Raw genomic sequence first — 18,006 nt, forward strand, 5'->3', positions numbered from 1 at the left:
CCTGATCTCAGTCTCAAGAACTGAGAAATAAATGTCTGTTGTTCAAGCTACCCAGTCTGAAGTGTATTCGTGGAGCAGCCCCAGCCGACAACTCCCAAGTCCAGATTGGATACACACAACACCCAGCACAATGCTTACCCATAGGAAACTCTCAAGGGCTCGTAACACTGCTGATGCAGTCTTTTAATCCACTTTAATTCTATCCAGCACTTAAAGGTCCCAAGTCTGGTACCCAGTTGTGTGGATATGATCCACTTTGTGGTGCAAAAAATTGTGGGTCAAGGAGTTCAGTGTGTACTGAGAGAGACAGATACATGAATAATGACAATGAAATGCCATACAAGTCCAATGAGCTATTTGTGAAAATCTCTTTTGGTTACAGAGGAAATGACTAACCATGAGACGTGGAGGTTTGGAAAGGGTTCACAGAGCAGGGGACTTTTGGGCTTCGAGATTCGGCAGGAATTTTCCCAATAAATAAAATTACTTAGTAGAGACGGCCTTAATGGGAAGCAAAGGTCACTGAATTGCTGCTCTTTCACCAGAAATACTAGACCCAAGATTTCTAGATACCTCTGCTCTAAAGCCTCTGGGATGAGACTATTTCCTCACCACCATCCCGCCTCCAGCTGCAGGCAAGACCAGCCACCACATGACCTTTAATCACTGTCCTGTGGCTTCTGAAACAAATCCCATCATGCCTCAACACCAGCTCTCCTGTATCACCACGAGAAGTCCGAGGTTCCCAGATGACCCAGTTTCACACAGATGTTCCTCTGCACCCTGTTCCCAGCCTTTACGGATCTGACCATATCTCCCACACTCTTGGCTATCCAAGCCCTTTCACTCAAACTTGTTTCCTGACAACAGAAAAGTCCTCTCCTTCCTTAATGTCTTCAACGAACATGTTCTTCAGATTTTTGCTGATATTTAACTTGGTTCCTGAAAACACTGCTTTCCTGGACCCTTAAAGTGAAGGATTTGTTTTTATTTTTTCCTCTCATGCTTAAGTACTATACAGGCCTGGAGCTTGAGGTAGGGTCCTTTCTGCTTCCTGTTCTTACTTCCAAACACTCCTTTCTCCCTGTGAAACTCTCATGTCTTTTGAAACATACATTCTCATACTGCACCACCCTATATCCTTCCTTCTTAGGCCACATATGGACCTCTGAGTCATTGTTCTTCACTCATTGATACTTTTCCTGCCATTATGGTTATCTACTTCAAAACCCAGCTAGACGATCCAACTATCACCTTGGCCTTTAAATTCTTTTCTTTCATTAGCTCTGATAATCTTTTTTTCCATTCTTTCTCCATGACCTATATGTCATACCTTCAAACATCTCATTTTGATTGTCATCTCCTGTTCTGTCAGTCTATTCCCTCTAGGACTCCACTCATGTAATTCACCAGCTTATCATGACCACTGATTCTTTGACCCTATAATCCATTTTTATTCATCATAACCCCATGTCTAAACATGTCATATTATCCGGCTTGTTTTTCACAATTCTGCCCTATAATTATTTCTCAAATGAATGTCTTTAACTCCCTTTTTCCTTTTTCCCTCAAGCAATCTTTCCTGCCAAAACCTAAGCTCTGCTGCTCAAATCCACCTATCTGTTGGATGCATTAATCTATCCTGCATTCAAGTGGCTAAATACTCCTAAAGAATATTACATAATCATGCTTATTGGAGTCACCCATGAACAACATCTTGCCCCAAACAGTGGCTATTTAATGTCTTCATCTGTCACTTCCTATGTGAAATCTTTTTCCTAGGTATATTTACTAATTATGGTGTTTTACAACTTTGAGCATGTTTATGTTTAAAACCATTATAAGTACACTTTCACGTAGTGTTCCCTCTAGGTAATATTCCATGTGTCAGTGGCATGACCCTTCACAACTACTTTTTCAGCTCTTCAGAGAGTCCCAAAATGCAGGATTTCCTTACCACTAGCTGGACCAAAACTTTAATTGCCAGAAATTGCTATGCATACTTAGTGTATCAGACATTTGTTTCCTATTGTGTCTTGCCTTGTTTTACCACTTAAAGTCATTAAGAATCTATGGCAAGATCAGCCTTTAAATATCTAGCCATCTAACACTATACTAACATTCTCTCTCACCCTGGTCCCCCATACAAGATTTTGGACCATGTGCAATTTCCCAACTTCTAATTGTCAGATTTTTTTTAAAGATTTTATTTATTTATTTGATAGACAGAGATCAGAGAGGCAGGCAGAGAGAGAGAGAGAGAGGAGGAAGCAGGCTCCCTGCAGAGCAGAGAGCCCGATGTGGGGCTCGTCCCAGGACGCTGGGATCATGACCTGAGCCGAAGGCAGAGGCCCTAACCCACTGAGCCACCCAGGCGCCCCAAATTGTCAGATATTTTTAAATTACATTTAGCTTCCTACTATCAGATACTATTAAATGCACTGACCTCAGTTCTCCGAAAGCTCATGAAAGATACATCCTCATCTGAAATCATTGCTTTGTCCTGGATTTTGAATTTAATAAACCTAAATCTAAGTCTGCTTTAGGAAAGCTGCTTTATATCTACTGCGTCCTTTATTGAATTTTTACGGGGGGTGGGGCAAGAGACTATGGAGAAAGTCTCTGTTCCTTTATTTGTAGAATAATAAAAAAAATAGAACAAATATCATGAGGTTTTTGTGATGTTTCAATGAGTTACTATACAAAAATGTTTTAGTAGAATCCTAGCACACAGTAAAAATTCAATAAATGTTGCTTTTATAATTATGATTATTATCTAGACCCATCTCTCAATCCCAGGCTTCACATTGCTAAATGCATGCCAGTCCAAGGGAAGAATACTCATTTTTTTTCTTTGTTAATTGTCCTTGCTCATTTGTCATCTTTTCTTTCCTTTTCTCCAGGCAATCTCTCCCAGTCTTTTATTTGTTTCTCTTCCCAGTAGGTATTTATTGGCCTCTCCCTATCCTTATTGTTAACTGTAATACTTCACTTCAATTACATTATATTCCAATTTCATTAAGATTATCTGGGAAATTTATAAATAATAAATGTTTAATAACCATCCTAATGGTACAATTGTTTAGAAGTAAAGATTCCAACAAACATTAAAATTAATTTTAACATTTGTTAGTCATAGGAGATCCATAGTCAGTGTATCTATTTCCCTTTTCACAATTTACCAGAAGCCTTTAGTGCAATGTCTATCCAGTTTTTTGCTCTCTACTAGCTTCCACTTGAGCCCTGCTCCTGCTGCACCACACTTGGAGAGAGTTCTGGGTTCCTGCTAAACCAGCATTGCCCTTGCTTCTTTCAAGTGCCCTCATAGTCATCTGCCAGGGCCTCATCAGCCATGATGATATGTTCTTCAACATCCATAAGATCTGGGAGATCCCAGATCCTATGCCTGGAGGTGGAGGGGAAGATGGTCAGTAGAACAGTGGGTAACACTGATGACTAGATCATTGGTGAAAATGCCACCCGTGAAGACCCCGAGGGCAAAGGTAGCAAAAGCACAGTTGTCACTGTTGTTGATATTGTCATGAACCATCCCTGGAGGGAAAACCAGCTTCACAAAAGAAGCCTACAAGCACCTCAAAGATTACACGAACATAACCAGAGGCAGACTTGGAGAACAGAGACCAAAAAGAGCAAAACCTTTTATGACAGGGGCTGAAGAACAAACCCAGCACTTTCTTGCTAATTAATTGCTAGTAAAATGAATCCAGATGACATGGCTGCTTGACTGGACTACTGTGAGGCTAGTGTGACCCGGTCTATGATTTTCTTAAGGACGGCTTAGAAATGGAAAAATGTTAACCAATTTGGCTGTTACTTTGGATTTATCACCTGTTGTCATAATGACTGTTGCTTTTCATCTGTACAACACCAGGACTTAAGACAAATGAGACTGAAGCCATCTTGAGCTTTTCGTTAATTTGGGGCTTGATTTACTTAGAGCAGAGGCATTATTTTAAGGGGAAAAAACACATCATATAGGTTGTCTAAAAATAAAATGCACTCAAACTAAGACAAAAATTATCTATCAGCACTTCTACATTATTAACAAGGACTGCAAATTTCAAGCCTTCTTGTGGTCAATACCATGTTGCTCATTCTAAGACTTCCTCAAAGATAAAAAATACTACACCTTCCAAAAACATTTCCACCATAAAATGACAGACCATTATCTTTGTCTGCCAAACAGTGTATCATGTTCAAGTTCAAGCTGAATAATTTATTATATCAAAAAAAGAGTTGTGAAAACCAGTGTTAATTCTTAAAATCATGTACCTATCTTTACTCTTAATAAAAAAAAAATTGAGAAACCAAAATAAAATTGTCAATAATTCCTGCCTTGCGTTTGGGTCATATCTTTTAACTATATTTAATTTTTTATTAATATTTAATATATTTAATTTTTTATTATAGCATATAATATAGGCTTTAGGAGCAAATGTGACTACTTATTATATGCATGGCTTAGAGGAATTAATAAATGTTTCTAGATATCAGGTTCTACTGATATCTAGATCAAAATATGAATCTTATAGGAATTATGAAAAGGAAACAAGCTTAAAATGTATACCTTAATTAGCATACTGCATGGAGCAGAAAAGTGGTCATGAAATCAACAAAATAATCGTGGTGGTGCTACTTTTGAGTGATAAAGGAAACCTAACATATTTCTCAAATTTCTTACAAAAATGGTACTCTTACTGAGATTATCTAATTAAGTCTAAATTCAGGTGCACTTTATGTCTACCTAAATAATAATTATTCCAACTTTTTAAGTTGTATATAGCTTGATAAGGTGGTTACCCTGTTGCAAAACTGTATGGGTTTTGTTTCTAACTTTAACACAGATACTGTGTGCCATTTTTTTTTTTTAAGTAAGGCTAAATCTCAAGGACTAAGGCAACATTAGGTGTGTGTGTGTGTTTTTTTTTAAATAACTAATTATAAATAATGGCAGTGATTACATAGAGTCAATCTAGGACTATTACAAATATTTAAAATAGAAATGAAAAATAAAAAGAGATGTGACAATATTAATGTAGAATATCTTACTTCTTTCAAATCTAAAAAAGTAAACTAACTTTCTGATGAAATTATGTGCTATGTAGCTGGTTACGTTTTACTTATAAAATATCCTTGTTCCATTGTGTGATTAAGTATGTATATATTACTATGAAAATAATACAACATAGTCTTCATTCATTTTCTTCTACAAAAGAAAACATAAACCTTTTATTCATATAGACCAGGTGAGTAAAATCATAAACCCAAGCTTTAATGTCCTTTATATATAAGGATATACATCTGTTTTTATTTCCTTGATTTCATACCTCTGCCAAACTTAGATCTAGAAATGTTTAAAAGTAGTTCTGCAGGGTTCAACTTATAATAAAAAGGAAGCAAGTTTGCCAAATAAAATAAAAGAAGTGCAATTCAGTTTGTTTCAAACAGTACAGCTTTGGTGGTATAGTGGTAAGCATAGTTGCCCTCTAATTTGTTTTGGATAAGCAATGAATACTTAGTGTATGTCTCATGTAATAATTTTTTAAGAATATCTAAGTCCCAAATATTACATAGGTTAAACATATATTAAATAATTATTCATTATTTATCTGAAATTCAAATTTAACTGGGTACCTTATATTCTTATTTGCTAAATCTGGTAACCATAAAAGGAGATAAAACTTATTTTGGAAGAAAATGCAAAATAAATATTTCAACAATAATCCCTTATATTTTAATTGAAAAAACAAAGTGTATCTCCAGTCCACTAGAAATGCAAGGTTAGTACATAAACAATCTTATGAATATGGAGAGAGAAAAAGAACTAGTTCTCCTTCCAAATCTAGAGAGTTTCTGCTGCTCTTGGCACAATTTCCATTCCAATATAAATTTATTGAGTAATTGGCGCTTAGGAGATCTCTAAGAGTTAAAGGTTAGTGGACAGTCTGAAATATAAAAATTCTAGGAATTGTGAATAAATGCCTTACCTACCAATGTCTAACCAATTCACAATTTTTAAAAAACATATCCTAATTTCTGAGTCATAGCTAATTGAACCAGGAGTGGGAATCACTGTCAATCAAAATCTCTTCTCCAGGGATTCAGAGCTTGAACAATATTAAATTTCTTTGTGTGGCTAGACCTGATATATGCAAAACCATGGCCATTTGATAGGATCTCTACTTGCCCATATGCTGCTTTTCAGAAACCAGAAAAAGTCACCCTTTCTAGGACAACTTGACCCTGAGGATTCACAGCTTGGCTAGCAGAGCCAGATTGTATTTTGACTCTCTTGGCTGGGCACCCTTGTATAGTGAACAACCTGCACAATCTTATGGAATTGCCTTGCCATTTTATGCCTTGCAAAATAAAAGAGTAGAGCACAGAAAGAAGTGTAAATGGCAGGTGACATAAGGCTACTGCTGGTACTATGATGTTTTTCTGTTTCTAAATTCTAAACCTCCTTGAGACAAAGGTTTCTTTCTGTCATTGTGTTTTGTAAAAATTCTCTTGAATATTTATAAGAAATTCCTCCATTTCCCTCCATTTTGCTTAAGGTAGATCATGTTCATTCCTGACACTTGAAAACAAAATATTGTAATTAGTTACATAAATATTGGCTTTAAAGTAATGTTAAGAATCACTGGCAGATTCTGATAAGATTCTGGCAATAATCTATGTTGAATTGACATTTGAATATAGCAACATGCATTCATTTCACTTCTGGTTTGATCTTGGTTTCAGAGGCTGACAAATCCTGCCGTGAACAAAAAGGTTTGCCTTAACTGCATCCAGAATGAATTTCATTTTCATTCACTTCCTGTGAATAATGAGCTCCTCAGGCTGGACCATAAGCTGTGTTGTTTGATATAGATGCCTTTTCTTTTTTGGGAACAATTTATAAACATAGAATTAGAGAGGCAGTAAAAAGAAGGAATCAGAATGTTTTATACAAAAACAGCTTAATGACATGAAAGAAAGAAACACTGGAATAAATAGGAACAAGAATGGAACCACTTAATGTGTTACTAAGACCTCTCTGGGCAGTGGCTTACATCTTACCAAAGCTTTTTGTTTTGTTCTATTTTGTTCTGTTTTTATGATTGTTGTGGGGGGAGACTCTGCTTTTTTCATAAACTGTGGGATCTCAAGTCTTCACAGAGCCATTTTCATAGACATTTACCTTCCTCCGGGTGAAGATATAGGAAGCTGTTTTTTCATTGTCTTTCTACCATTTTATATGAGAGGCAAACTCACTCTAACACACAGTTCACTACAGACATCTTGTGTAGAATCATCTGTTGAAGCTTCCATTTCACACAGTATCATCCAGAAAATCCCCCTACCATTGTTTTCCTTCTTGACAATCATAGTTTGGGTATAAATACATACTTGGCCATCAGAGAAATTACCATTTCTTGAATCTGACCAAGAAATTTAGAATAGGTTAAAGTATCAGTACTTTTTTTCCTTGTACTTATACGTAATCTCATCCTACATCAACAAAAATCCTGAGATCAAGTTTCTTAACTTCACTGAATAATTTATAATTTTTTTCTGACATATAATCACATATAAAATAAAAATTTTCATCCAGTGATTGTCTAATTTATGCATATTTGTACAGATGTTAAAGTCTTAGAAAAAGCTTTGGAATCCTAGAGACCTGGATCAAATGATAGTGCTATCTGCCTTCTAGTACATGTGAAATTACAAAAGCAAACATACTGCTAATTGAATCTTGTTTGCTCAAATGTCCAACAAGTATAATAAGCCTTACTTTCCACAGTTTCTGAAAAGATTAAAAATATAAATATATGTAAAGGGGTTAACAAGGTGTTTGGCACATAGTAGATGCAAAATAAATAATAGTCACTATGAGGGGATTACAGATGAGCCTGATAATTTAGGTTCTCCATTTTTAACTTGGTTTCATTTTTAATATAGAAGGTGACTAGTGGGCATCATAGAAGACTAGAGAAGTCGGCTGGTGATTTGGAGGAGAAGGCTCCCTAGGTGAAATACTCAGAAGACCATTGCAGTCACTGAACACCATGCTAATAGACTCCCTCTGTGATGATGACATATAAGTAGGAAGAAGTAAATCCTATGGGTAGCTTTTTTTCCCCAAAAGGTAGTCTTAATGCAGATATTTTAAATATAGAATCTACAGGTTTCCTATAGTATCTACAGGAAATAGGGAATACAAGGAAGAGATCAAACATTAGTCTAAGGATTGAATTTGAACAAGTGGGGAAATGATACCATTAACAGAGATTGGGAGTTTGGAAAGGATACACTGTGGACCAAAACAGGAAGTGCAATAGAAGAATGAGCAACTCTGGAGGGCTATAGAGGCTAGGGGTTATGATGTGGGAGTTATCTATATGGAGCCAGTAGGCAAGGATTTTGGCAGTGTTATCCACTCCAAAGCAGTGGGAAAGGCCTAAATTTAAAGAAAAGGGGAAGGAAGAAGAACAAGACAGAAATATGAATAATGTAGGAATAATTCTTAGCAGTAGGAAAACCAGAAGAACTGGAATTGAGGAAGTCAAAGGAAGACTCATTTTAAGAGAAGGTGGTAATGGGCTATGCAGATTCCCACAGATTCTCATGAGGATGAGCCTTGAGTCAAGTTGCCTGGATTTGGTCATTGGGAGTCCCTGGTTAGTAGTAGGATTCTCAGACTGGCAAGAGGGATGGAAATGAGAATGCACAGACTTAAACAGATGACAGTGGTAGATTTTGATAGAACCCATCTGAATGAGTTCCTTCTTTTACATTTCTTTCTTTCTTTTTTTCTTTCTTTCTTTCTTTTAAGATTGTGTCTATTTATTTGACAGAGAGACACAGCAAGAGAAGGAACACAAGCAGGGGGAGTGGGGAAGGAGGAAGCAGGGAGCAAACACTTAACCACTGAGCCACCCAGGCACCCCCTTCTTTTATATTTCTGAGGACCACTTGGAATCTGGCTTTGCCAGCCTGTTGGAAGAGCCTGGTTTGAAATTCAGGGAGTAGAGCACAGAAATATGCTGAGCAAATGAGGTGTGCTGGGAATGTTAAGGCATAGGGCTTGCCTCTAGTCACTGAAATATCCATTGAGGGCTTAGGAGTTTATTAATAACTTTCCCCCTTATCACTTAGTCACATTTGCAGATCCTAACCTGGATTAGTCTGTAGATGAAGTAAGAAACTAAGTTGAGGAACGAAAGTACCAGAGCCAGGGAGAAATAAAAATTGGACAAGGCCTACAAAAGAGAGGAAGGGTGTATTCAGCTAAACCTCTGTAGGAAGAGGTGATAGTTACATAAGCAATATGTTTAGAAAATGAGTCATCTATCTCTCTAGAAAAGCAGTTGCTAATTGGCTAATATTATTTACCCACTTAGGCCTTAGTGTAGCTAAATATCAAAGTAGGAAATTCACTCCTGAAGACATGGCTTCAGTAGTCCATGTGTTTACTCCACACTGATTATCCCCTCAAAGAGCAGACAAACTTAATTAGCTAAATATTTTCAGACTTACCCATTTGAAAAAAATAAAGTGTATCTATGAGTATCTAGCAGTGGCATTTAAAATGAATAAAAATATGGAAGATAATATATAGTAATTTCAAGTACACCTTTTGTGGCTCTGTAGTAGAAAACTATCTCAGAGGGTTGTGAATCATAAGCAAACACTCAAAAAATATGACCTATTATTATAAGCTTAGTCTAAAACTTGAGTATAAAACTTGAAGTGGTCCTTATTTCTACATTTAAACATTAAATGCTCCAGTTTTCTCATTCCATGGGATGAAAAGTGTCCTGTTGATTACATGATTACTGGGAAACTGACATGCAAAGAATATTCACTACTATTCCTCCATCCTTTTTTCCCCCAACACCAAACAAGGAAATCTCCAGGAAGAAACCACAGAATTGATAAATACTAAGCTTCTTTTTGATTATGGAATGTACATTCTAATTCTCAAATATATGCAAATTCAAAAGGTGTTTTTTTAATTTTTAATTTTTTATAAACATATATTTTTATCCCCAGGGGTACAGGTCTGTGAATTGCCAGGTTTACACACTCCACAGCACTCACCAAAGCACATACCCTCCCCAGTGTCCATAACCCCACTCAAATTCAAAAGTTTTGCCTCTTAAGAACATTCATTGTTTTTAGTACACACATAAAAGGTATTCAGTGAAGGAAAAACCAAAAACACTGGAAAGAAATAATTCATACACCTACCTCCAAAGATATTCACAGTTAAAATTTAGGAAATTGTTTGAAGTTTGAGAATTTTATCTATCTCTCATCTCTCACTTAGCTCTCTTTCTATCCATCCATCCATCCAAATAACAAACATAAACCAAATATAAAACTGAGATTAAGCTATACAAAACTAAATTGGGATTAAAATAGACTCTTCAGTTACTTGAATTTTTAGTTAACATATTGTGACATTTCTCCATGCCAGAACTTTGCAAAGCACGATTTGATGCAATGATAGCTGCATATATTTTATTGTACGACTTGCTGGTATTTGAAAGAGCTTCTTGAGTTTCCATTGTTGAACTCCTCCAGATTATCTTTAGACAACCTGTTAATACATTACCACCTCATTACAAGAGGGAGAATACGAAGTAATGTTTCAGAATAAAAAAGTCAGAGATGAGATATGCATAGGACTTGGGGCCTCGCCTCAAGATATTTAAAGAAGTCTTCCAAGAAGAGAAACGGAGAATTAGATGAAGTCCATGATATAAGAGCTTGAAATTAGCAGGTATTGTAAAGTAACTCTTGCTAACTAAACTGATGAATATGTTATTTAGCAGGTGAGCAGATTACTCTCTCTGATAACTTGATCTGAAGGAATTACCCTGAAGCAAACAGTGAAGTTATTTATTGATTTATAGTATTATGCTTCCTGGGCAGTTTCCCTAAAAGCAACAACAAAAAAAACAAAATCTAAGTCATGCTAACACAGATAGTCTAGAGTTTTATCTAATTCTTATTAACACAGATGGTCTCAATTTTCAATGTGTTTTTTAATCACTTTAATATTAAATTTACAAGTATATTTTAAATATTCAATTATCTCTATTTTCACCACTACTGCCTAAATCCACGCTATCACTTTTTCTTACATTGCCTTCTAGCTGATGGCTTTAGATTGCCAGCATTCATTTTCCACAAGGCAACCAGACTGAATTATGGGATGCATGCATTTTAAAATCCTTGCAGTGTTTCCATTTTTCTTTTTTCTTTGTTTGTTTTTTTTTTTTTTTTTTTGAGTAGGTTCTAAACCTAGTGTGGAGCCCAATGTGGGCCTTATACTCACGACCCTGAGATCAAGACCGGAGCTAAGATCAAGAGTTGGACACTTAACCAACTGAGCGACACAGGCACCCCTTCGATACTGTTTTTCATATAGTTTTAAGTTCCTTGTGAGGCTTACAGACCCATCCCTACAGCCTCTTTGGTTTATTGCATGCTATCCAAGGAAGACCTCCTTTGGTTCCTTGAATTTGCCATGTTCTATCTACTAGAAAGAGCTAACCTGTACTTTTTTTTTTTTAAAGATTTTATTTTTAAAAAGTAATCTCAACACCAAACATGGAGCTCGAACTCACAACCTGAGATCAAGAGTCACATGCTCTTCTAGTTGAGCCAGCCGGGTGCCCAGTCTTTCTCTGATTTTTTTCTTTTTAATCTAGTTAATTTCTACTTATTTTTCAGCTCTCATTTGCTCATCCACCCTCAGAAAAACCTTCTTTGCCTACTCCACCAGACAAATACATTCTCATAGCTCCCTATATTCTTCCTTTATACTATTTACATTTTAATGTAATTAATAAGTAATGATTTAAATATTTAATAATTTCATATATTTAATAATATAAATATATTTAAATAGTTATAATATTTAAATAATTGGTTTAATGCTTACCTCACAAATAGTCGTGACACTATTTATTTAGCTCTATATTCTGTCCTCAGAATACATGGTGTAATATTTGAACACACAATTTATACAATAAATGTTTCAAAATTAATGGCAACATTCACATGTGGGCTGCAGAAAGAAGTTCTTTGTTTTCCACATACTTTGATAACCCACCCAGCTTAATTGCCTCTGCCTCCAAAAACACCTTTAAACTCTTAATTTGAGGGCAGAACTTCTTTGTTGAATAAACCAAGTAGTTGTGGAAAAAAGTGTTGCTTACAAAGAAGACATTAATTGAAGCTATTTTTTTCTTTCTTGGAGTAAGAAATGAAATAGAAAAACATTAAAGGGAGGCCCGGGTGATTCAGTCCGTAAGTGTCTGCCTTTGGCTCAGGTCATAATCCCAGTGTCCTGGAGTGGAGCCCCGCATTAGGCATCCTGCTCCGTGGGGAGCCTACTTCTCCCTCTCCCACTTCCCCTGCTTGTGTTCTGTCTCTCGCTGTCTCTCTCTCTCTCACTCTCTCTGTGTCAAATAAATAAATAAATAAATAAATAAATTCTTTAAAAAAAAAGGAAAACATGAAAATGGGAAAGTTTTAGAGAAAAATGTGCCTGGCCCTTTGCAGTGGTATTGCTGGAGCTTCTAGGACCTCTAAAAATCTGCTGAGCAAAGAGCTCAATGTGAGGCTTGATCCCAGAATCCTGGGATCATGGATGTCCACAATAGAAGGTAGACACTTAACTGACTGAGCCACCCAGGCAGCCCTAGAAGCTCTGCTCTCATGAAATCTTTCAGGGACCCGGGCTGACAGTGGGTCTGCTATCTTCAACATGACCCTTAGAAGATTATCTTGGGATATGCCATCCCAGTCATTCAGGAAATGTGAAGGACATTAAGGAGCATGCATGGGGAGTTGTTTTGGAGGGCTGGGAGCTAGGGAGAATGCAAAACCTGAAGTGGTATACATCATTTCTGTTCACATTGCCAAGAATTTAATCTGGACATAGAAAAGTCTGGTAGGGGCACCTGGATGGCTCAGTGGGTTAAGGCCTCTGCCTTCGGCTCAGGTCATGATCCCGGGGTCCTGGGATCGAGTCCCACATCGGGCTCTCTGCTTGGCGGGGAGCCTGCTTCCTCCTCTCTCTCTGCCTGCCTCTCTGCCTACCTGTGATCTCTGTCAAATAAATAAATAAAAATATTTAAAAAAAAGAAAAGAAAAGAAAAGTCTGGTAGGTGTTTTCTACCTATATGCTCTGCTCCAGCCCTATTTTTTTTTTTTTTAGAAGGATAGAACAGATTCTGGTGGATAGGTTTAACCACATATATTATCTTACTGACCAAATAAAAATTTAAAGCCACTTCTCTTTCTATATTTTAAAGGAATGAATGGGCATGTCTATAACCAGCTTCTGAGAAGTAAAGAACAGAGAGTTGAGAAATATTAGAGGCCTTGGTAATCTAGAAAATTAATAAATAGTGTTTGAATAACAAATTATAATAAATCATAACAAATTATCTAAATCTGTCATGCAAATAATTTACTATAATTATATAGGATTTGGTGATAATAAAATGAGTAAGGAAACATTTTAAAATCTGTTCTGATTTGAGTTTGTTTTGCCTAGTTGATATACCAAAGCCTTGACATTGACCCCTTCATGAAGAAAAAACAATCTTTGACTTTTAGCAAAGATAATTTAAACCATTGATTTTTTTTTAAGTTAAGTTTGAAAATGAAGAAAGATGAGCGAAATGCTACCCTCCTCTAAAGCCACCTGAATTGAGAGGAGTTTTAGAACAGATAAGGCAATAAGGGCACCTGGGTGGTTCAGTTAGTTAAGTGTCTGCCTTTGGCTCAGGTCATGATTCCAGAGTCCTAGGATCCAGTCCCATATTGGGCTCCTAGCTCAGCAGGGAGTTTTCTGCTTTTCTCTAGCTCTTCTCTCTGATCATGCTTGCTTTTTCTCAAATAAATAGATAAATTTTTTTTAAAGTGAATAAACAAATAGATTAATAGAACATAGAAAGTAATGAAGCAATTCCATGTATAAATAACTACATGGCTTTTTAAAAGGTCTTTTCAAGAAGTGGGAAAAGATTAGCAAAACTAGCTATTTTAGGGGAAAAAAGATGAAAGTAGTTAACTGCCTCATACCTTTCACAACAATAAATTTTATTTTATTTTATTTTTTTAAGATTTTATTTATTTACTTGACAGAGAGAGAGAGATCATAAGTAGACAGAGAGAGGGGAAGCAGGCTCCCCACTGAGCAGAGAGCCTGATATGGGCCTTGATCCCAGGACCCTGAGATCATGACCTGAGCTGAAGGCAGAGGCTTAACCCACTGAGCCACCCATGCACCCCACAACAATAAATTTTAGACAGGTTAAAATACTAATCATAACTGCATTAGGAGAAAATATAGGCAAATACATAACCTTGTGAATAGGAAAGTCTTCTTAAGTTGTAAGAAACAGACATAAACAGATCATGCAGGGCATTCTAAAATACATGTAAGATTTTGGTCTCCATTTCAAGATAACTAGAAAAGTGATTGAAATATTTTAGCAAAGGAATTGTGGGATCAATTTGTTTTCAAAAGTTTTTTTAGATACATGGAGGAGATGGAAACTAATATAAGAGTTAATGGAATTGAGAGGCTTTTCTCAGAAAACTGATAGAGAGATGACAACACTCCGGTCTAGAATGCCAGTGATGAGAATTACGAAGTAGACAGATAATTCTAGAAATATCTGGGACTCAAGGTATGGGGTGGTGACAAGAGAGATCAATCTATGAAACTGAGCGGGGTCCAGACCAGGATATGCCTGATAGGGCAAACTAAAGATTTTGGACTTATTTTCTAAGGATATAAGCTGAGGAGTGACATATTAGATTCCTTTAGTATGAATTCACTACAGAACCATGACCTAGCGCCCTAATCCAAGTGAGAAAAGGTGGTGGCCTAAAGGAAGATATTTGCAGTGGGAATGGCATGAGATATAGGGACATGTGACTGGCTGGAGTAAGGGAGAGGGACTGTTACAGATGACCCTCAAGTTTCACCGAGATACAGAAGTGCAAGTGAAGAGGGAATATAGGAGATGAATTTTTGACATGTTAAACCAGACATAGAGGTGGAATATCTAAGAGGAAGTTTCCAACAGGGAGTTGGAAACACATCTCTAAAGCTCAGGGAGAGACTAGAGTTGGAGATGAAGATTTCAGAGTCATTAGCATTTTAATATCTCACAGACTCTTATTTTTCTCCTTCCCCACTCACTGTGTGCCTGTGAGGGAGAGAGCCTATTCGACTCCTTGAGGGGTTATGTCCCTTCTTTCTCCTTCCCCTTACCTAGGGGTGAAGGACGACTGACTGGTGACAAAATAGGAAAGCCCATGTGTGGAAGGGAACAAAATCTAGATGTGATCTCTCTTCTAGAACTGCATGTAGGTCAAGTTGAGGCTGGGACTTCGCCTGAAGTCACACACTGGGTTGTTGTTTGTAGGTTGGTTGTCTTCTGTTGGGCTTCCTCCACATCCTTATCCTTTTCTCTGAGAGCTCTGCCTCGATAAATCACTTGTCTAGATATTTTTGTCTAAGGGTCTATATCTGGAGAGCCAAATTTAAGACAGGCAATAATCAAAATAATGAGTTAGTAAAGTAGCCTGTGCAGGGTGTGTAAAAGAAGAAAAAGAGCAGCCTAGAATGGAGGGCTGAAGCACACCATTTACCATAAAGGTGGAGAGAAAAAAGCTCATGAATGAGCCTGAAAAATGTAGACAGAAATACTGTGGGGACAGGGAGGTGCTGTGAATGGAAAATGTGGTGTTAGACATGGAAACCCATGGAGAACATTCTAAATCTTGTATGGAATGATCCAGAGAAGTCAAGGAATGGAAGGATTGAAAATGATCTATTATATATAGACAGAAAAAGAACTCATTGTACCCTATAAAAGAATGGGCATTTTTAATATTTTGGAGACCAACACTGATAATAACATATATATGTATTTTTTTAAAAGATTTTATTTATTTATTTGACGGAGAGAGATCACAAGTAGGCAGAGAGGCAGGCAGAGAGAAACAGGAGGAAGCAGGCTCCCTGCCGAGCAGAGAGCCCGATGCGGGACTCGAACCCAGGACCCTGAGATCATGACCTGAGCTGAAGGCAGCAGCTTAACCCACTGAGCCACCCAGGTGCCCCTATATATGTATTTTTTTAAATAAAAGGTATTTTAAGGCACCTGTTATGGCACAAGCCTTATACCAGCACTGCAATAGGAGACTGACAGTTCTTGCCTCCACAGAGCAGATAGTCACAGTCCAGTGGGGTAAGTGTTGCAACAGTAGTGAGAGTCATTACCCATGCACAGAGGAAGACTCAACACCAGCCAATTTGTGTGTCTATTTTGTTAATGGTTAACAACTGTTTTATAATACAGTTGTTTTGGTTTATGCATTGTATTTAATGTAATCTCCAGCTATAGTTCTTTTTAGCAATGTGTTAGGTAGCCTGGTGGAGGATCAAATATGCTAACCCATATACTTGGAAGTAATTGGAAAAAAGCTACTTCTTCATTGTGGGGCTATCCCTTATTTCCTCATTCATTTATACATTTATGTTTATTTATAGGGAAAAATTAATTCTTTCAGGACATGATGAAACAAAGAATACCTTTTCTGTTGTGAGCTCCTGTTTTATGAATAGGTCATTTTTTTCATCTGAAAATTCATCTTCCATGAATGGATAGTTTGGTGAATAGATTATCCACTCACTAGGTACTATATTTGTGTCTGGCTTTCCGTGGTTAAATTATTATACCTTGAGAAGGCTAACTGGAAACACCACCAGCAAGCTGCTTTCTCCTCTTGACCTCTAAATCTTCAGTAAAAAGTGGCTACAATACAGACCTGCTAAAATTCTCAAAGCAGTCTACTTATTATTGATAGTCTTCACTCTGGAGAGCTATGGAGATAGTATCATCTGTTCATTGTTTCTTATCTTGTAACTCTGTAGCAAGGAAAATCAATGATTGTTAATATCCATTTTGTTTACTTAAGTATTAGTAACTTGCCCTTTCTTAGCGGGTCTACTGAACACTTGCAATTTTTAATTGCAAATGGCCTAAAAGAGAAAAAAAGAAATCTTTTATCTTTGGTTTTCCTGGTGTATTTGTATGTAGAGATCATTTCAGTCTGTCTTCCATCTCTTTGCCACTTTTTGTTAGTTGATGCTATCACACACACACACACACACACACACACACACACACACACAAAAGGGATGGAATATATTTAGAGCAAAATATTGTGTGGTCTTGGTACTAATGTGATTTCATCTGATAGAAATCTAGCAATTTAGATAATGATAGGGCTCTGCTTACAACTAGTTTACCCACAAGCCCCTCTCCTCATACTTTACCCCGCCTCCTTTGTTGGCTGTTACCTTTTCCTGTATTAAAGAATACATTTTAGGGGCACCTGGTGGCTCAGTCTGTTAATATCTGCCTTCAGCTTGGGTCATGATCCTGCAGCTCCAGGATCCAGTCCTCCATCGGGCTCTCCCTGCTTGGTGGGGAGTCTGCTTCTCCCTTTGACTCCTCTCTCTGGTACTTTCTTCTCTCTCTCAAATAAGTAGATAAAACCTAAAAACAAAAACAAAAACATTTTAAAAGAAGATTAAATTTGAATGCTTTTCTTCTACCTTAGCAAATAGAACATTAAGAGCTTATAACACTAGCTGATCTCAATTTTTTTGTGATTAACTAAATCAGTTGAGAAACCAAGTATGTACATGTTTATAATTTTTTTACATTTACATTTGAACAACGTATTTTATTTTGTATATGATCTTCAAATTTTAGAAAATGTCTTAACTTTAGGGGCACCTGGGTGGCTCAGTTGGTTAAGCAACTGCCTTCAGCTCAGGTCATGATCCTAGAGTCCCAGGATCTAGTCCCACATCAGGCTCCCTACTCGGCTGGGAGTCTGCTTCTCCCTCTGACCTCTCCCCTCTCATGCTCTCTCCTCTCATTCTAT

The 18,006-nt window shown here is 37.0% G+C and overlaps 1 pseudogene; it reads left to right on the top strand.

Annotated features, from left to right (window-relative positions):
• The first annotated feature begins 3,330 nt into the window (after positions 1 to 3,330).
• On the top strand, positions 3,331 to 3,819 carry LOC101690910 (annotated as a pseudogene).
• The last annotated feature ends 14,187 nt before the right edge of the window (positions 3,820 to 18,006 follow it).

This window comes from Mustela putorius, unplaced genomic scaffold (assembly GCF_011764305.1).
Source record: "Mustela putorius furo isolate JIRA1106 unplaced genomic scaffold, ASM1176430v1.1 tig00000868_pilon_pilon_pilon, whole genome shotgun sequence".
Classification (NCBI taxonomy): domain Eukaryota; kingdom Metazoa; phylum Chordata; class Mammalia; order Carnivora; family Mustelidae; genus Mustela; species Mustela putorius.